This window comes from Acomys minous (assembly GCF_964271855.1).
Source record: "Acomys minous genome assembly, chromosome: 14".
Lineage (NCBI taxonomy): Eukaryota > Metazoa > Chordata > Mammalia > Rodentia > Muridae > Acomys > Acomys minous.
This window is the reverse complement of record NC_140496.1, coordinates 5,598,548-5,619,699: the sequence shown is the minus strand read 5'-3', so window position 1 is coordinate 5,619,699 and position 21,152 is coordinate 5,598,548. Positions and strand designations below refer to the sequence as shown.

Below are 21,152 nucleotides of genomic sequence, written 5' to 3'. Positions count from 1 at the left end.
TGCCATTTTCTCCACCCCAATCCATTTGGACTTCTATAAACTCAGAAGACTATCCAAGAACCACGTCTCCATTCCATCCAGACCTACTTATGACCTTGAGCCAAAGTCTCTTCACTGGTAGTAAAGCTGTCTGAGCTCAAGAGGGTCCCATCCACGCTGAGCGGTGGTGGCACACGCCTTTAATCCCAGGCAGGTGGATCGCTGGGAGTTCCAGGGCAGCCTAGTCTACAAAGCGAGTCCAGGACAGCCAAGGCTACATACAAAGAAAAACTCTGTCTCGAAAAACCAAAAAGAAAAGAAAAAAAAGGGAGGGGCGGGGGGATTCCACACTCATGCAACATTTTTGTGTTTACTTGTACTTTGTCAAGTGCTACTCTGCACAGTGACGAATGAATGGTACATGTGAATGGCATCCACTGTTAACCAGAAGAACTGCCAAGAAATCCAAATGCCCAACACCCAGTCTTGCAAAGCCTTTCACTCTCAGGAGGGAAGTTACCACTTAGTCACATTATTTCAATCAGACCCAAGGTGTACTCACGACGAGCAGAACACCAAAGAGATGGATATCATCAGGGTGCATCATACACCTGCAGGCAGCTGTCAAAGAATAAATATCTTTTGATTTTCTTTTATAAAGATGGTGTTTGTGTAGCCCTGGCTGTCCTACAGCTCTCTGCTGTATATCGGGTTGACCTCAAATTCAGAAATCTGTTTGCCTCTGGGGTTAAAGGCGTGAGTCCTGGGACGGGCGAGATGGCTCGGCAGAGGAGCCACGCTTGTCCCCAGCACCTGCATCACAGCTCAAAACCACCTGCGACTCTAGCTCCAGGGGGCTGACGTCCTCAACGGGGATCTGCACACACGGGGCAAATACTCATAAACACACAAAAATTTAAAATTTAAAGAAATTATAATTGGCTGAGGATGGCTTAGCTATTAAGAGCACTTAGTGTATCAATGTTCAAAACCCAGCACTTCAAAGGGACAAGTCGAATTCCTGCCAACACTGATATTCAAGCTTCAAAGGGTATATAATACCTTCTGGTCTGCCTACACACACACACACACACACACACACACACGTATGTGTACATACCCTCAGGGAAGGGGGGGAGCAAAAACATAGACCAGAACAGTAGGGGTTTTTTTGTTGTTGTTGGTTTTTGGTTTTTGGTTTGTTTTTAAAGGCCTTCATGAATACTGTTGGCCATTGAGCATGAGCCAGTACACTCTGGATGTAAAGTAATCTGTAAAATCACAACTTTAAATATTTATAATCCTTGACCCAGCAATTCTAGAAATGTAATAGAGATAACACTTAAGACAAATACAAGAGTATACACAGAGCATTACTGTTACAGTAAAACACTGAAAAAAAGTCCATCAGCAATAGACAAGTTAAGCCAAATGGTAGCACACATTCATGTTACAGTAAAGTAGCTCCATATTAACACAGACTACAATAGAAATCCAGGGGGGGGGTGTTTACTTTTGGTTTGCCAGGACAGGATTTCTCTGTGTACCCCTGGCTGTCCTGGAACTCATTCTGTAAGTCAGGCTGGCCTCACACCCATGTCTGCCGCCTGCCTCCTGGGTGCTGGAATTAAAGGAGTATGCCGCCACCACCACCAGGCTCCAAGACCAGGTTTTAAAACCACTTACTGCACATCTGCCACTGACGTCAACAACTTCAATATATGCAAAAAAGTTTCTTCAGCACCCTCTACAGTTCTAGTAAACCTAGTAAAATAATGATTATGAATACTAGAAGTTCATTCCTTAGGATTTATACTAAGTGGATTTTTGCTTTTAGCTATTTTTTGTGGTACTGGGAACTAAATCTAGAATCTTGAATATGCTACACAGTGCTCTACCACTGAGCCACATCCCCAGCCTTAGCATGTTTCCAACTCTTGTCTGGAATTCCCTACAGTACCCACAGGCCTCTCCTTGCTTCTGTTTTTGGTTTTTTTTCCTCCGAGACAGGGTTTCTCTGTGTAGCCTTGGCTGTCCTGGACTCACTTTGTAGACCAGGCTGGCCTAGAATTCCCAGTGATCCACCTGCCTCTGCCTCTCGAGTGCTGGGATTTAAGGCGTGCGCCACCTCGCCTGGCTAGGCCTCTCCTTGCTACCCTCTAATCTGTCTCTGAGTCACTACAGGAGTTGAGGTGTAGAAGTCATCCTCTTGGCTTCAAAATCTGTTTGACACTTAACTTAAATATTACAAAACATGTAACAAGCATATTTACAGGCATGCACAGACTAGAATACAAGATGGAGTAACATGAAGCTTGAGGAGGCGCTGGGGTAGCAGGTAGAAGTCTATTCTGTGAACAAAGGAAGTGTTTAGGAAACCGTATGTATGAGCCAGGGTGTGGTCCCGCGTGCCTTTAAATCTCACAACATGGGAGGCAGAAGGAGGCTGATCACTGTGAAGTCAAGGCGAGTTAGGGCTACATAGTGAGACCATGTATCAGAAAAGAAAAAAGTAGGGCTGGAGAGATGGCTCAGAGGTTAAGAGCACCAACTGCTCTTCCAAAGGACCCGAGGTTCAATGTGATCAAATGCCCTCTTCTGGCACGGACAGAGCGCTGTATACATAATAAATAAGTAAATGGGGGGGGGGGGGGGGAGAAACCCAAACAAGAGAGGGCTAGGCTTATTCAATAGTTGAGCACTTACTTAGCATTTGCAAGGCCCCAGATTCAATCCCCAGTATGCCAATATTTATATTACTAAAATGTTAATAAAAGTGTGTGTGAGAAATATGTCAGAGCTGCAACCTGACGCTTAATTATTTGTGCTGTGCTCTACAGCATTTAAAAGTATGTAGCTGCCATCAAAACCTCACTTTTCAGAGCCAGAGAGATGATGGCTCAGCAACTGAAGCTAAGCCTGACAGTCTAAAGTCAGTACTCAGGATCTACAAGATGAAAACTAATTCCTGAAAGTTGTCCGCTGAACTCCACAGATACAAGTGTGCAACACTAAAGGTAATTTTTTTTAACTGTAATTAAAACAACAACAACAACAACAACAAAACACTCAATACCTTACGAAAAACACTTTCTAAAAAGACAGTAAATTCTCATGCACCAACAAGTTAATAATAACCTACTCATAACCAGTTTATATGTATTAGTACAAGGGAATGAATAACAATTAAGGAAAGTGTCAAGGGTACAAATAGTAGTTGGAGGGCACCTTCTAGGTTGTCTGAGAAACCACCTGCTATCCTCACCTTAGGTAAGGATACAGTTTCACTGGAAGACAGATCTGTGCTTTGAGAATGATGAACTAGGCCTGGGTGTGGTGGTGCACGCCTTTAATCCCAGCACTCAGGAGGCAGAGGCGGGCGGATCGCTGTGAGTTCAAGGCCAGCCTGGTCTACAAAGCGAGTCCAGGACAGCTAAGGCTACACAGAGAACCCCTGTCTCAGAAAAATCTAAGAGAGAGAGAGAGAGAGAGAGAGAGAGAGAGAGAATGAGAGAATGAGAGAATGAGAGAATGAGAGAATGAGGAACTAGTATGCTTCCCCAAGGCCACCATCTTGCATTCTCCACTTGAAATCTGACCTTGTTGAGATGTCAGAGTGATGAAGAAATTATGGAGCAATATAACCAAGTCATCAATCTCTGACCTCAAAGTACATGTGTTTTGTTTCTTCATGTTTTCAGAGTGCTGACAGACAGTAAGTACGTTACAGTAAGAGTTCTTAAAACATTAAATAGTACTGACAAACATTAAAATTAAACCTAATACTGTTTAACATGTATCCTTCATTTACTAAGGCTTTCAAAGAAAGTTTTTAAAATCAACAAAAAGAAAGTCCGGTAGTGGTGGCCCAGCCAAGAGAGCCAAAGCAGGCAGAGTTCTGTGATTTCCAGGCAGCCTGGGCCAGAAAAACCCTGCCTCAAGGGGAGAAAAAAACTGGAAGAAAAAAAGAAAAACTCAACAAAAAGAAAACACTAGCTTGTTGTGAGAAATTAATAAACTGATTTTGTAGTTCTTATTTACAAGGTAAGTTTCTAAACTGAATTTCACCTTGAAACAAAGCTAAAAAGCAAACAAACAGTAGCAGTAAGACAGGAGGGCCAAGTCAGGTGTAGTGGTAAATACCTATAAACTAACACTGGGGAGGCAGAAGGATCCATCATCAAATTCGGTCCAGCTAGGAAACTGTGAAGGAAAGGGGTGTGGGACAGAGAAGAGAATCAAGAAAAAGAGCCCAGGGTGGGAGAGGAAAAGTCAGCAGAGGGAAGGAGGGAGACAGAACAAAGCAGAGCAGCACCTCCTTGGAATCCCAGCACTTGTGAGGTTCAAAGCCAACCTCTACTACATCTCAAGTAATCAAGTTCCTAACTAAAGCCGGGCGTAGTTGAGGAGGCAGACAAGGCCAGCCTGGTCTACAAGTGAGTCCAGGACAGCCAAGGCTACACAGAGAAACCCTGTCTTGAAAAACAAGCTAGAAGGTAACTAAAACTATACTGTTGAAGATTTTTCTCTTATAAACAAGAGAGAGGGGCTGGAGAGATGGCTCAGGGGTTAAGAGCACTGCCTGCTCTTCCAAAGGACCCGAGTTCAATTCCCAGCACCCACATGGCAGCTCACAACTGTCTGTAACGCCGAGATCTGACACTCTCACACCAATGCACATAAGTTAAAATTAAATAAAATATTTAAAAAATAAAAAAATTAAAAAAAAATAAACGAGAGAGAGACTGAGAGATACAGAGAGAGAGAGAGAGAGAGAGAGAGAGAGAGAGAGAGTGAGAGAGTGAGAGTCAGTCTTAGCATACAGGCAGCTGCCTCTAGGTTGCTCAGCAGCCTATAGCATTATCGCCTGCCTACCGCCAGGTGTGTGCCAGACTGTAAAAGGGCCACATGCCACCTCATCTCTCTTCCTCTGTCTCTCTGTCCTCCTGAAGCGCCCCTCCCTCTTCCCTCCTCCCCCCCCCTTCTACAGTAAAGCTCTCCATGTCATATTGGTTGTGTAGCATCTCATTTTTAATGCTAACAGTGTGTGTATGACATCCTATTCCAAAGAAAAGAAATCCAACTTTTATAATGACCCTGACATTTCTGGATCACACTTGGGATATATTTTCCCATGCCCCACCCACCCACAAACCCATGTAGGTTAGCCCCAAAATCCCAGAAGAAAGATCACAGCAAAGGAATGTCTGGAAGAAAAAAAAAACCTGAATGTCCTACTCACAGAAACAGGGTACAAAGGTGTTGCCTGATGACCACAACCAGGAAGAAACTGCTCTTCACTAAGCTTTCCCTGGTAGAAAGCAGCCCTCTGCCCCCTTGGTGGCATCACTTACAACTGCAGTCTCTCCCTGTGGCAGTCACATCAGACCCTCTCACCAACAACTGTTTGTGCTTATTACCATTTCCCTAACGTCAAAGAAGCATGTATCGCAGTAATATGAGACACTGTTTAGGTTTTGTTCTACAAAGTAAGTCTAGGACAGCCAGGGCTACACAGAGAAACCCTGTCTCTAAAAACAAAACAAAACAAAATTAAAAAGCTAAAAACAATTAATTACTCTAGTGTGCTCAAGCTATTCAAATATAGTAATCAAAAAACCAAAGTCTCACTCTGTAGCCCAAGCTGGCCTAGAACTCCCAATTCTCCTTACTCAGTCTCCCAAACCCTGGAATTACAGATTATGTGCCACCAAGCCTGGCACTCAATAGAATGAAATCTTGAACGTCCCTAAGATTCTCAAGAATGAGGCTATACAAAAGTTCTCTGAAGCCAGGTGTGCTGGTGCACGCCTTTAATCCCAGCACTTGGGAGGCAAAGGCAGGCAGATCACTGTGAGTTTACAAAAGCAAGTCCAGGACAGCCAGGACTGTTACACAAAGAAACTCTGTCTCGAAAAACCTAAAAAAAAAAAGAAAGAAAAGAAAAGAAAAGAAAAGAAAAGAAAAAGAAAGTTCTCTGGGCCTGCTAGCTGTTTGAACATTACATGGCCCTATAAGCTTGGGTAGGCCATGTTGGGTTCGTCTTGTCTCCAGGGTGGCAGTCTCATCGCTGCCAAGTCCCCTGAAAGCCAGTCCTGGAGTGAAGGGTAACATCACTAGAACATTACTTAGAGGGAGATTTACCTACTGCACAGAATCAATGAATCAGATAGGAAAAAAAATCTCAATGCTCAGAAACAACTTATAATAAAACTAAAGGTTATAGCCAAGGCTAACACAGAGAAACTGTCTCAAAAAACAAACAAACAAACAAAGCTAAAGGTTATTTTTAAAGGCCTAAAAATTTTTCCCTAGATTATTTGGCCCTGGATGTTCATATATATGTATATAATTTCATTTAATTCTATGTGCATTGGTCTGAAGGTGTCAGAATCCCTGGAACTGGAGTTACAGACAGTAGGGAGCTGCCATGTGGGTGCTGGGAATTGAACTCGGGTCCTTTGGAAAAGCAGACAGTGCTCTTAACCACTGAGCCATCTCACCAGGCGCCCCTCCCCGCGATGTTCTTTATACAAATTCTGTTGATCAACTCTAATCCCAGCACTCAGAAAGCAGAGTCAGACGGATCTCTGAATTCCAAGCCAGTCTAGTCTACAGAAGCTACACAGAAATACTGTCTTGAAAAACCAATAAAGAAACAAACAAGCAAAAATAAATAAAGCCTACTCAGAAGCAGAAATTAATGTCAAGCTAGTCGTGTTAGGGAAGGCCTGTATCTCACAAGTTTAAGGTCTCTCTGGGCATTTTAGCAGAAAAGACCCTAATTAATTCAAAATAAAAGGTTTAGGTTGTGACTCAATACTAAAGCATAAGCCCAGAGGAGAGAGAAGGGAGGCTGAAGAAGGGCTTAACACCAGTATCAACTACTCATAGTGAGAGACTACTTCAAGTCACATGCTAGGCTTGAGTCAAATTGTGAATTTGTAACCTGCTTCTTATCAGTGATTTTCTGTATTTCTTTTTTGTTAAACATACCAAAGAAGGAGCTGCCAGTGACAAGGTACCTATTTGGCTAAAGAGGACAAGCTCCGGCAGCCAGTTCTTTCCTTCCACCCTGTGGGTCAAGGTCTGAACCCAGGTCATCAGGCTTGACGGTAAGTTCTAGCCCTCAGCTACTCACTATCTGCATATGGTTTTTATTTGAGGTTTTTTGGGGGTGGCACTTGGTGAATGTGTCTTACTATAATATAAGGCTGGCCCCAAACTCCTAGCATCCCTCTTAGGAGCCTCAGCCTCCCAAGCACTGGGATTGCAGGCATAAACCATTATACCCAGCGCCATAGGGTTTCTCTGTACAGCCTTGGCTGTCCTGGACTCAGGCTCAGAGATCCATCCACCTCGGCCTCCCAGAGTGCCGGGACTAGCTGCGTGCGCCACCAAGCCTGGCCAATAGGTCACTGTTAATGTAAATGTGAACTGAAGCAGCACTCAATGGAAACATATTACCAACAAAGTATTCCATTTGCTACAATCTCAGCGCTCCCACTTCACACCCACAACCTACCTTCCCCCAGTAAGAGGTTCCATTTTCAAAAGTAAAGCTTGGAGCCACAGTATTAAATACACAACTCTCTGAATCTCTTAATTAATGTTCCATAACTTTTTAGGTCTCAGCCTGAAGATGGAGGCAGGTTGTCTCCTTTCATCTTAACAGTCCAGGGAGAACTGGCTTCTCCCCCGGTTGCAAGCACTTCAAAGCCAAGCAGCTTTGATAAGCCCTTATCTTAAAGCATTTTTTATTTAATTTCACTCACTGAAAACACAGTCCTCAAAAGCAGTCTTGAGCAAGAAAAATAAGCCAGCCTTGCTTGGCCAAGCAGGACAGCTTGCCTCCAGGCCCGTCCTCTCTCCCCATCCCCACTGTGTCAGAGCTCTTGTGAAACAAGGGCAACAGCCACCTCGTCCCCTAACAGGATTCAGTTGTTTCTAATCCAATCCAGTCTATTGAGTGAGGCAGCCATGACAGAGACATAAACAGCAAAAGGAAAATTCTCTCTGAAAAAAATAAATAAATAAATGTAAGGTTGTTGACAAAGGGGAACAGTTCTGAGAAGGCTTTACATAAAAATAATTGAACGCATCCCACAGACCCTTCAAGCAATGTCAAGCTGCTATATTTACAGTAGTGCCTGCCCTCTTACAATCTGAAAGTATTAAATGGGATATCCCAGAAGGAAAAGAAAACTTTACATTTTAAAATGTTTAAAATGGCTCAGCAGTTAACACTTGCTACTCTTGCAGGAGGACCTGATTTTGGTTTTCAGCACCCACAGGGGCTCACAACCACCCCTAACTCCAGTACCATGGGATCCAATGCCCTTTTCTGACCTCCTTGGATACCAGGTACACACACATGCACATTCATACATGCAGGGAAAGGCTTCAGAACCATAAGGTAAAATTTTTTTTAAAATTTTAATAAGATACATACTGCTGAGTATAGTGCTCACGCCTTTAATCCCAACACTCTGGAGACAGAAGCAGGCAACCCTCTGTGAGTTCCAGGGCAGCCAGGGTACACTAAATCAGTAAATTTTAAAAAGATAAAATAAGGGGCTGGAGACATGACTCAGAGGTTAAGAGCTCTTCCAGAGGTCCTGAGTTCAATTCCCAGCAACCACATAGTGGCTCACAACCATCTATAATGAGATCTGGTGCCTTCTTCTGGCAGGCAGGCACACATACAGGCAGAACACAGTATACATAATAAGTAAATAACCCTTTAAAAAATTTTTTAATTAAAAAAAAGATGAAATAAGAATGAATACTGCTGTTTCTGCCTGCCCGCCCACCTAGGCACCGAAGCATGCTGGGCCTGTCAATCATTAAGTGTGAACAGTGCTTGTGAACCACAGCGCTTCCTTCAAAACTCTTACTTGGCTGGACATAGGGGTGGCACACACACTCTTTTAACTCTAGCACTCCGGAGGGAGAGAGAGAGGGATACGTGAGTTAGGGGACAGCCTGATACACATAGCAAGTTCCAGGCCAGTCAAGGCTACATAGTGAGAAGTGTCTCAACAGACACTCAGCAATTCCCAGTCCCCCAAAAGTGACTCTAGCCATCCAAACATACCAGAGAGCCATAATGTACTGCTGCCGTCTGGTGAAAAGAGAAATGAGAAAGCACAAAGCAAACACAGGGTTCAATACTATGCAATGTTTCAATACTGTCCATGACTTCGGGTATCCAACAGGCATCTTGGACCCTCTCCCTCCCTGAACTTCTGTTCTCCTTTATGTCTTCACTGGCAATTATGCTAAGAAAGACTCATCAGGGTCCTAACAAAGAACTGCTGAGAGAGACACCCACCAAAGGTACAGATCCTCACTTCAGCCCTGCACATGGATGACAGCAGAACAAAGTCCACGGTCAGAGTGAGAACCGGTTCCCACTGACTTGAGGTGACTCAAAAACAATGTCCACTATTAAATCTGCTCTGGATTAAATGCATTAAATGTTTCTTATATAAAATATTATGTCCTGCCAGGAATTAACATTTTTTTTAGACTTGTATAAGCTTTTTTTTAAGTGGATTTTCAAAGACCATTCTCTTTCAGCAAATATTTATTAAATTACCTATGTACTGACAAGAACGAGTAGGGGAAATAAAATACAAGAGGCAGAAAACCAAACCAAACCCAAGGTGACTGCGCCCCAGATCTGAACACACCAGGTCTCTACTCTTCCTTTAGAGCCTAAAACTCCTGCAACTGCCCAGTCTCTAACTCCCTCTCCACTGTCCTGGAGGACATCTTGTACTGACTTATTAAAACGTTCAGAGGACAAATACCAAAAGCTGCTAACGCCCTTCCTACTGTCTTGGACATAAACATAAATAATAGCACCTAACGTTAAAACTTCTGATAAAATACATGTGAGGCCCTGTCTGCCCACTTTGACACTTCTCTGAACCACCTGTCACTTTCCTGAACAGTCTGTCTCCCCTTCTGATGTGAGCTGCCCACTTCTCCCTCCAGAATGGAAACCACAGGAGACTAGAGCTATCCAAGCCTACATGCCAAGCATCTACAGGCAGAGGGAAGTATGACACGCAGCAGGCACAAAACAAATAGCATCAAGATACTGCTCTATTCCTTTTAGCTTATGCTGAGTAATAAATTGAGGTTTCTCGGGGCTAAAGAGATGGCTGAAGAGCACGGCCTGCTCTTCCAAAGGTCCTGAGTTCAATTCCCAGCAACCACATGGTGTCACGGTGTCTCACAACCATCTGAAATGAGATCTGGTGCCCTCTTCTGGCATGCAGGCATACATGCAGACAAAACACTGTATACTAAATTAATTAACTAATTTATTTTTTTATTTATTTATTATGTATACAGTGTTCTGCCTGCATGTACACCTGCAGCCCAGAAGAGGGCATCAGATCACATTACAGATGGTTGTGAAGCACCATGTGGTTGCTGGGAATTGAACTCAGGACCTTTGGAAGAGTAGGTGGCACACTTAACCACTGAGCCATCTCTCCAGCCCAACTAATTTATTTTAATTTAATTTAATTAAGGTTACTCAACAGGTATAGAGGAATAACAAAGAGTATCCAGCTAGTTCCAAAATCAAGTGTCAGTAAAAGGCTCACACAAAGAGGGTTTGCCACACAAACCTGAGGACCTTAGGTGAGTCTGCAGAACCTACAATAGGAGAGAAGTGACTCACCACTCTGACCTCGCCATACATGCAGCTCACACAAACAGGCACGCACACATAGTAATAAAGTGAAAGGGGGCTGATGTCCCTCCTAGCTGCTAGCTTTTAGCTTTTTAGCTTTTAGGATGGATGACTATAAGCCAGCTGGCAGAAATGAATATATTCTAATGAGACATTTTCACTATCAAACTATTGAAACAATAGACCTTGTGGTGGTTTAAACGAGAAATGTCTTTCACTGGTGCATGAATTTAAACACTAGGTTCTCCGTTGGCGCAGCTGGCTTTTGCTACTTTGTGGGTTCTTCTTTCCTCCACCCTTATCCACCCCTTTCAACCCTCTAACACTAGATAAGAGAGAGGGGAAAAGGATAGCGAGGAAAGAGATCCCTGAATAAAGTCAGGGGTTGGGAAGGGGATTCAAGTTCCTTGGGGGCAAGTTTGATTTTTGCTGGCGGGGTATCTAATTCCTTCTTGTTGTTTCTTCTTTGCTCACCACTACTTAACAAACCACAACCAACAACCAAGCAACCAACCACCCTGAGCAACAACCACCACCTGTCTGCCTGCCTATTGGGACTCTACCATTGAGAACACCCTCTGAAAAGTCCCCCAGAATTCCAAATGTCACACCACTGCAGAAACCATCTGCATCTGGCAAGATCACGTCCCTGCTAGAGCACGAGGCAAATCAGTCAGCTGTTGCCCGTATGCTCACACCTGGGATTAAAAGGAAAGCATTCCCATAACATTTCTGTGGTTTTCTGTTTGTTTCTGCCCCCCCCCCCCTGTTCTACATATCCTTTAGCTGGCCAGTCATCTTAGTGACTTTTTTGTTTTCTTTTGTTTTGTTTTTTGAGACACGGTTTCTCTGTGTGGCTTTGGCTGTCCTGGACTTGCTTTGTAGACCAGGCTGACCTCAAATTCACAGCCACCTACCTGCCTCTGCCTTTAATCTGCTGGGATTAAACGTGCGCCACCATGCCCGGCTGTAACTCCTTATACATTAAGAGCACTGGCTATTCTTCCAAGGATCTGAATTCAATCCCCAGTACCCACATGGTGGCTCACAACTACCTGTAACTGTGTCCCGTGGGATCCGATACCCTGTCCTGGTGTGCAAATGTACATGCACACAAAGGGCCCATATACATCAATAAATCTTTGTATATAAGTGTATTAAGTCTGTGCACCAATGTGTGCCTGGCGGGACACACGTGTGTGGAGAGACCAGAGAGGGGCTCAGATCCCCTTGAACTGGAGTTACAGACATTTGTGAGCCACTATGTAGGCGCTGGGAATCAAACATGGGGCCTCTGCAAGAGCAACTGGTGTTTTTACCTCCAGTGATAATTTTTTAAAGTTAGCTCTGTCAAAAGATTTGCTTTGGGTTTTGTTTTTTAAGATTTTTTATTTCCTGTTCTACAGGATGTAAAACCCACATTTAGAACCACGGTGAAGACCGCTGGGTGTGCAGCTCAGGGGTAGAGCACTTGCATAGCATGCACAAGGTCCTAGGCTACTCAGAAATGCAATGGAAAACGAACAACTTCTTTGGGGGGAGGGGAGACAGCCTGGCTGTCCTGGGGCTCACTCTGCAGACCAAGCTGGCCTCGAATTCAGAGATCCTCCTACCTCTGAGATTAAAGGCATGTGCCACCACAGCCACACATAGCTTTTTAAAATCAATTTATTTAGAGAGAGAGAGTGTGTGTGTGTGCGCGCGCGCGCGCGCGCGCGCGCGCGCGCTTGCGTGTGTAAGTAGCTTGCCTGTATGTATCACTATGCACCACTTGTGTGCCTGGTACCCTCTGACCTCCTGGCGCTGGAATTATGGATGCTTCTAAGCCACCACATGGCACTGGAAAGGGAGAGTGGGTCCTCGGTGAGACGGCCATCTCTCCAGCCCCAACAGTAATAACTGAAGAATAGGAAATGAAGTTCCTCAGTACTTCTCTTCTGCTTCAGGAGAGGGGAAAAACACAGATGCATTTGCTGTATTTTAGATCAAAATCTGGTATCACAGTTATTAAACATTTACAAATTAAATTTCAATGTCATCCTATCCTAGCATCGCCTTTTTCTGAGAAAGGAGGAAGTACAGAGGATGGTCTCTTTATGGAGACCAGGCAAGCTACCATATTAAGCTATACTCCTCAACCCAGGCTCATTTTTCAAATTTAAGTAAAAGATGAGGGAAAATATTTTATGCACTCTTACTTAACCACGAAATTAAAAACCATCTAAATGGTCAAATGTTAATGTTTTGCTTTTGTTTTCTTAAATAAAAAGCCAACTTTTCTTCATGTACATAACTGCTTTACAAGCAGAAAAAATATCTACAGATTTTCAAGGTAACAACGTACTGCAATGATGCCAGGACAGGACATGAGTGCCACCAATGAAGGGAATGCCTCTGCAACAGCCCTCTAGATGCCCCTTCCAGCGCACCTGGGACTCAGCAGAGTGGAGCCGCCAACAAGACTGTCAGCCTCTCAACAATCGCATACATTTGTGTTCTTACTAAAAATCCACTTAATTCTGTACTCACAGAACCAGCTATGGATTTCTCAAATCTAGAAATGTGTCTAAATGGCTCAGACCCAGCCAACAGTTCCTTCCTACGGCATAATTAAACCAAACAAGCCTAGCCCACTTACCAAAACCAAGAACTCTCACACAGTTTGTTGTTGTTGTTGTTTTTGTTTTTGTTTTGTTTTTCGAGACAGAGTCTCTCTGTGTAGCCTTGGCTGTCCTGGACTCACTTTGTAGACCAGGCTGGCCTCGAACTCACAGCAATCCGCCTGCCTCTGCCTCCCAAGTACTGGGATTAAAGGCGTGCGCCACCACGCCCGGCCCGCACACAGTTTTATTTTCACAAGGTTTCTCTGTTTTAGCCCTGGCCGACCCGGACTCACTCTGTGGACCACGCTGGCCCCCAACTCACAGGGATACGCCTGCCTCTGCCTCCCAAGTGCTAGGATGAAGATATGCGCCACCACTGCCAGGCTTATAATTTTCTTTTCAAAAAACAAACTTCTGTCCTAATGTCTTAGTACACATCTGTAATCCAAGCATTTAGAAAGCTAAGGCAGCCGGGCGTGGTGGTGCACACCTTTAATCCCAGCACTCGGAAGGCAGAGGCAGGCGGATCGCTGTGAGTTCGAGGCCAGCCTGGTCTACAAAAGGAGTCCAGGACAACCAAGGCTAACACAGAGAAACCCTGTCTCAAAAAACAAAAAAAAAGAAAAAAAAGAAAAAGAAAAGAAAGCAAGCTAAGGCAAGACAATCACAAGTTTGAGATCAGCCTAATTACACAGAAACAAGTTTTTATTTTTATTTTTATTTTTTTTAAGGTTTTTCGAGACAGGATTTCGCTGTGTAACAGTCCTAGCTGTCCTGGACTCACTTTGTAGACCAGAGGGGTCTTGAACTCACAGCGACCGACCTACCTCTGCTCCCAAGTGCTGGGGTTAAAGGCATGCACCACCATGCCCAGCATCAGAAACAAGATCTTAAATAATTAACTTTTTTTAAGAAACTTTTGCTGCAGGATGGTGGTGACACACACCTTTTGATTCTAGCACTTAGGAGGTAGAGACAGGTGGATCTCTGAGTTTAAAGCTAGCCTGGTCTACAGAGGGCATTCCAAGCCAGCCAAGGCTACATAGAGAAAGCCTATCTCTAATAGGTAGGCAGGTAGGTAGCATATGGTAGACAGGTGACATATTACAAAAGCTACATCCCAACCACCAGGTCCCTATTTTAAAATGTAAAAAACATAAGTCTATGAGCCCAGGGATAGAGTGATAGTTCATTAGTTAAAAGCACTTGCTGCTCTGACAGAGGACCCTAGTTCAGTTCCCAGCACCCACATGGTGGCTCACAACTGCCCATGTTTTTAATTCCTGAAGATATGACATGACACCTTCCTCCGACCTCCATGGGCCCCAGCAATAGCAGAAAGTACACTTAAATACATGCAGACAAAATGTGCATATACAGATAATAAAAATAATTGTGTAATTATATATGTATGTGTATACACATACATGGAGAGACAGACGCATAACACATACACACTTAAGGATGTACATGGCAAAATACACCTGTAATCCCGGTATTTCAGAACTCAGAGGATCAGGAGCCAGGGGCCCACCCTGAGCTACATGAGACCTGGTTTTGAAAAGAAAGAAAACCTAAGCCTAAAAAGGAAAAACAACGTAGAACTCTACTTTGGTATATTTCCCTTCAAAAAGCTTTGGGAAGAGAGGTGTTTGTTTACTTGCTTGTTCTCAAATAGGGCCTAGTCACAGAGGCCTATGATTCTACAGATCAGGCTGGCCTGGAACTCAAACATCCTCCTACTAAGACTAAAAGTGTTCACCACCACGCAGGGCCCAAAGAGCTTATTTTATAAACTGCTGAAGATGGCAGTAAACACTCATCAAGCTGCCTTTAAGGGAGAAGGTACTCACTACAGGTAAATACTTCCATCCCGTGAGCAACAGCAGCTGACTTCACACATACACAGAGCCACAACACTGGGACTGTACAGGGAGGGTGTGGAAATCAGAGTAGAAACTACTTGTAGACTTTTCCTTTGGCCTGAAAGTCTTACTAATATTTCTTTCACAGAAAGCATTTCCTTCCCACAAGAAAGAAAATCTTCCCCTCATTATCGTTCTGTTAATCTGTAACAATTGTGAGCCAGGCTCTATACCTTCAGCTAAACTACAAAGGCAAACTTGTATGAAGGAAGACAAATGGGAAAGCAGCTGAAAAGCACATAGAATGCCTAGCAATTTCCCCACCAAAGCAATTCCTATACTTCCATATATACTATTTAAACCATGGTTCTCAACCTTAATGTTGACCCTGTATGACAGTTCCTTATGTTGAGGTGACCCCCCAACAATACAATCATTTCTGTTGATCTTCATAACTATAATTTTGCTACCGTTAAAAATTGTAACGTGGCCAGGTGTGGTGGCGCATGCCTTTAATCCCAGCAATCGGGAGGCAGAGGCAGGTGGATCACTGTGAGTTGGAGGCCAGCCTGGTCTACAAGGCAAGTCAGGACTGCCAAGGTTAGACAGAGAAACTCTGTCTCAAAAAACAAAAAAGAAATTTCAGTAACAACCAGACCTAGTATCTCACCACTTGGATAGGTGAGACAGAAGGATCCAGAATTCAAGGATCCTTGGCTACTACACAAATAAATAAATTTAATTTTTAAAATAAAAACAAAGACAGTCCTCAGTTACATAGTCAGGTCAAAACCAACTTGGGCTATATAAATCCTGTCCAGCCAGGTGGTGGTGGCATATGCCTTTAATTCCAGTTGGAGGCCAGCCTGGTCTACAGAGAAACCCTGTTGGGAGGTGGGGAAGACTGACTTAAGGGGGGGGAAAAAACAAAGAGGCGTGGCTAGAGTGGGAGGGCCTAGAGACACAGCTCAATCAGGAAACTGCTTCCAGAGCTTGCAATGCGCCCTGGGCTCAATCCCCAGCATAGGATAAACAGGGTGTGACAGTGTACACCAGTTACCCTGGAAGTAGGACAATCACAAAGTCAAGGTCATTCTCTGCTTAGTACCAGTATACATATACATGAGACCTTGTCTATAAAGAAAAAGAAAAGGGGGCTGGAGAGATGGCCCATCAGTAAACAGCACTAACTGACTGCTCTTCCAGAGGACAAGGGCGCAATACTCAGCACCCACATGGCAGCTCACAACCCTAACTCCAGTTCCAGGGGTCAGTATGTCCTTTACACAGATACACACACAGGCAACACACCAAGTACATAAAACAAAATCTTTTTTTTTTTTTATTTAAAACAAGGGAGGGAGGGAGGGAAGATGTTTCATTAAGAGGAAGCAGCACAGAACTAAACACAGGAGGTATTAGTATAAGAACCTAATATGTCATTTATCAGCAGACAAGCACATCAAAATGTCAAAGCCATGGAACCAAGAATCTCAATAGAAGCCTATCACAGAATCAAAGCTGGGTTGTATCTTTGGGGGGTGGGGCTAGGGTGTGGGTTGTCTGGTTTTTGTGAGCATGTATCTATTTTGTGGGCCTGTGTCATCGAATGCATACAAAGGCAAAGAAAGTCAAAGGGCAACTTGAGGGAGTCAGCTCTAAGATGTAGGATATGGGAACCAAAGTCGGGTCACCAGGCTCGGCAGCAAGCACTGGGTTTTCTGGGACAAGTTCTTGAGTACTTCAAGTCAGCCTATAACTTGCTATGTAGCCAACCCGAGCCCAGCCCCTAACACACACCAGCTCACAATCATCATGTTGATACTTATCATTACCACACAAACAGTATTTTTAGTTCTATTGTACTTTTACAAGACTGTCTGAGGGGCTGAGTATATAGCTCAACTTGCCTAGTGACTGGGAAGCCGGGTGGCAGCCTGTACTATGCTAGCGTTAGGTGATGGGAGGAGGAGACTCTGAATTCCAAGGTGAACTTCTGCTACATAAGAAGTTCAGGGCCAGTGTGGGCTGCTTGAGACCGTCAGGGAGGAAAAGGTTTGTGTTTAAAAATGAACAACTAGCCCGGTGTAGTGCCCATGCCTTGCACCCTGGGAGGCAGAGGCAGGCCGATCTCTTTGAGTTTGAGGCCAGCCTGGTCTACAAAGCAAGTCCAGGGCTGTTACACAGAAAAACCCTGTCTGAGGGGGAAAAAAAAACAAAACAAAAACCCAAAAAAGAAAAATTGAACAGGATATTTAAATGATAATTTTAAAACTCAGAATAGCAAAAACAGACATTTAAAAACAAAGCTTAATTCTAGTCTAGCTTAAGAAATACCACAAATATCCACCAAACAAGACACTTAAGAATAAAAATATCTATAGGAATTAATGAAGTACTCATTAAAGCAGTTCATTTCCTAAGCCTAAGAAGGTTTTCTACGCCAATTATCCAACTGCCCGAGTTCCGGAGCTGAGGACTGACACCCTCTTTCATATAGCTTTAAGACAAAACTGAGAAAGCTGAATTGGACAGAAATTCCATTTGAAATTCAAATAAGAACACATACTGAAAACATTTCAAGACACGAACTCCCAGTTATTTAAGTTCATTCGATTTTTGTTTGAAGTTATCACAAGGGCCATGTTGAGTCTCGGAGCACTGCCTACACAGCAGTAATAAACTGTCACAGCATGTGGCCAGACATGCACTACATCATCATTTTCACCTATTAACTGGCAAATATCTTGCTATTAAGAGAAGCTCATCCATTACACTTACCATTTGAGGGATGAAGGGGACTTACATGGGGTAATGGACAGATCAAAACACTTATTTTGGCAACAAATGCAGATTATTCTCTGAACCAGCATTTACTGATGCTTTCTAATTATGTTATTTAATTGATGATGGGCTCACTGCCAATATGCAAAACACCCTCCTCTTATATTTAATGAACATGGTTTTAGTATGTCAAACCCACTTAGGTATCCAAGGCACACACGCAAAGCTTCTAGAAAAATATTCTTAAATACATACAGCATAGTTTCTTTAACTCTATTTGTAGAAAGTTCTTCTGGTCACTGAATCAACACTGTAATTATGGCTAACATGACAGCCACTAGTCATCAGTAGCCCATCTGGCTGAGTGAGAGGAAAGGCTCTGATGGTGCAGCATGGTTAACATGGCCAGTCTAGAGAAAAACATCTAACAGAAAATGCAAGTTCAAAGGCTGGGAGAAACCTAGAACTGTAAATGAAGAATTCAAAATTAAGGAACACTTCAAAGAACTTCTGGTAAATTTTGCTGTATGTTGTTTACCACAAGAAGAAAATAAGAAGAAACATTCCTGAAAGAATCAAGTTGAAGTCAAATTTAGCAGTATCTTTTGGGTTGCTTTTCAAGGAATGCAAGAGGCAGGCACAAAGAGAAAAATGTCACAGCAACTTGGCCTTTGTTCCCTCCCATCCCATTCCATTCAGGACGGCCAGCCTATCACACGAGATCCTGCTCTTAAGCGTGAAACTACAGAAAGGAGAACAACAGCTGAATGGAGTGTGGGGGAGGAAACACCAGCTACACGGGGATCCGATTCAAGGGTCACAATCAAAGTTAAGCAAGGCATCTTTCCGTTTTAAGTACAGCTGCAAAGTGACATCGGAGTATTTGTGCAATTGCTTAAAGAGACACAACAGAACTACAGGTCCTCAGAGCAGCCAATGCTCAAAAAAAGAAATAAAGGACTCAGGGCAGTACCATTCTCGGAGACTCTGCCATGGAAATACTCAAGCTATCCCACTGACTGGGATCCCACACACCAAAGACAGTAACTGTTTTGATAGCTTTTTCCACAACCCCTCTAACCTACACCTTTCGCTGAGTTACTCTCTCTCCTCACCCCTCACAGAAGATTCAGTAGTCTGAGTAAGATTTTACATTCAACAACTGTGCACTTTCATTCGGTTAAATGGAATGCTAGGGATAGTGTCCAAAGGGCCACAAAAAGCTCACCAACTAAGCAGGAAACCTGATTTTTCTACCATAAAATTTGTAAAACTAGCCAGTTCTCTTAAGTGGGTGTAAAACTTCTCACGACTGCAGAAACTATGAAACATGAGCACTAGACACATGTAACCAGGAGATTTCAGAGCATGCAGCCTTGCTGAGGACCAGCTTAACCTTCACGAGACTTCCAAAACCCCTCGAAGCTGCTGCTATGTTACACTAGCTTTCCAGAAACATAACAAAAACAGAAAACCCTACTGGGGCACCAAAAAGACATGGCCTCAAGAAAAATGAAGACTCCACACCAAGCCACATACATAGGAACTGAACCGCACATCCGTCTGCGAGGGGGCTGGATCCATGTGGCAGGCCCAACCCTGCACACACGTACACACACGCGAACGCACACACACACACCACACACACACACGCAGCTACCGCCTTGCCAGGGGATGATGAAATGAGGAACGGAAATTAACATTTCAGGCAACGTCTCACATTGTTCCTTGAGGCCAAGGGCTGCTCCTGCAGCCGTCGCCTCCACCGCTTTCCTCCCACTCGCCCCCAGTCCCGCCTTCCCCTCCCCCAGACGCCCCCCGCCGCCCCGCATTCCTGCCCCCACTCGGGCCTGCGCGCCTCCGCACCCCACAGCTCCAGGTCCCCGGCTCGCCCGCCCCCTCCGGCTCGGCTCGCAGCCGGAGGGCCGCCTGCTCTCATTTCAAAACACGATAATAATAGGGACGCTGGGAATAACAACTACCACCAGCCCGGCGACGGCGCCCCTCCCGAGGGTCAGAGGTCGGCGGTCCGCGCCACTGCAGACCCCAGGGACACCCGCCCCGGGGAGCCCGCCGTCGGCTGCCCGGCGTCCAAAGGACCCCCTAGCCCACCGTCGCCCCTCGGCCGAGGCCCGCCCTCGATCCGCCCTCGGTCCTCACGGCCTCCCCGGCCCGCCCCGGAGCCCTTCCCCAGCTCCTCACGGCCGCCCGACCGCCGGGACGCCCCGAGGCTGGCCCCGGAGACCGCCTTCAGCCCCTCACGGCCGCTCGCAGGACTCCCCGCGGCCCACCGACCGGCCTCTCGCGGCGCACGGCCCGCCCCGGGGCACCCGCGGCGGCGGGCAGCGGAGGAGGCCTGCAGGCCGCAAGGCCGCGGGAACGCCCGACGCCCGCACCGACCACCACCACCCCCCGGGGCCCTCGGCGCCTCTCACCCGGCTCCGAGGGCGACGCGGCTCCGCGGCGGAACGGCGGCGGGTCGCGGGCGCTGCCCATGCAGCCCGCGGCCGCGTTTCCCGGGCCGCGCGGCCCGGGCGGGAAGGCGGCGGCGGCGGCGGCGGCGCGCGGGCTGTAGGCTGCGGCGAGCGCGGGGCCGGCGGGATGCAAGCCCGCCCTCTGCACGCAGAAGCTCACGCGGGGCCGCGGCGCTCGCGCGGACGCTACTGCGGGGGCGTCTGGCCGCGGACTCCGCCGCGGCGCCTCCCCGGCTGAGGCCCTCGGTCCATCGCGCTCCGTCGCGGGCGGCCTCTGGCTCCAGGACCCAGCGGTGGCTGCGGCGGGCGCCGGCCGCATGAGAGGCTCCCGCCCATTGGCTCGCCGTATCCGCCACCGCCATTGGCCCGCCCCGCGGAGCGGCAGGGGCCGTTCACGTCACGTCGGAGAGGAAATGCGATGGCGGGGTGAAAGGGCGCAGACGGCCTGACGGCTTCCGTAGCAGGTGTGAGGCGGGACCAGGAAGACGTCCCGGGAAGATGTGCAGCCGCTGCAGCCGGGACGCGGGCGGAGAGGGCGACTAGATTGGCTGTCCTCCTGTCGAGAGGGTGGGTCTTACGCTACGGGCTACGCCGATTGGCCCGTACTCAGTTCCGGAAGTGATGAGAACGAGGGCTAGACACCAGGTTGTTGTTGAAGGAGCCGGAAGGTTGGCTAGGTGCGGAACTGCCCGCCCTTGTGCTGCCGTTCGCGGTCGCACGTTGCCTGCACGTCTGT

The 21,152-nt window shown here is 45.9% G+C and overlaps 1 protein-coding gene across 5 annotated transcripts in view; it reads right to left on the bottom strand.

The window, feature by feature from the left end:
- ANKRD11 (ankyrin repeat domain containing 11) overlaps window positions 1-20,737 on the bottom strand; it is a gene marked incomplete at its 5' end in the record, with an annotated part of 158,009 nt that extends 137,272 nt beyond the window's left edge. For 3 of the 5 annotated variants that reach the window (XM_084756303.1, XM_084756305.1, XM_084756304.1), the window contains one exon: window positions 20,378-20,736. Of the gene's footprint in view, window positions 1-20,377 lie in introns of all 5 variants that reach the window. The other 2 variants (XM_084756307.1, XM_084756306.1) reach the window with 1 other exon arrangement.
- Window positions 20,738-21,152: the final 415 nt, after the last annotated feature.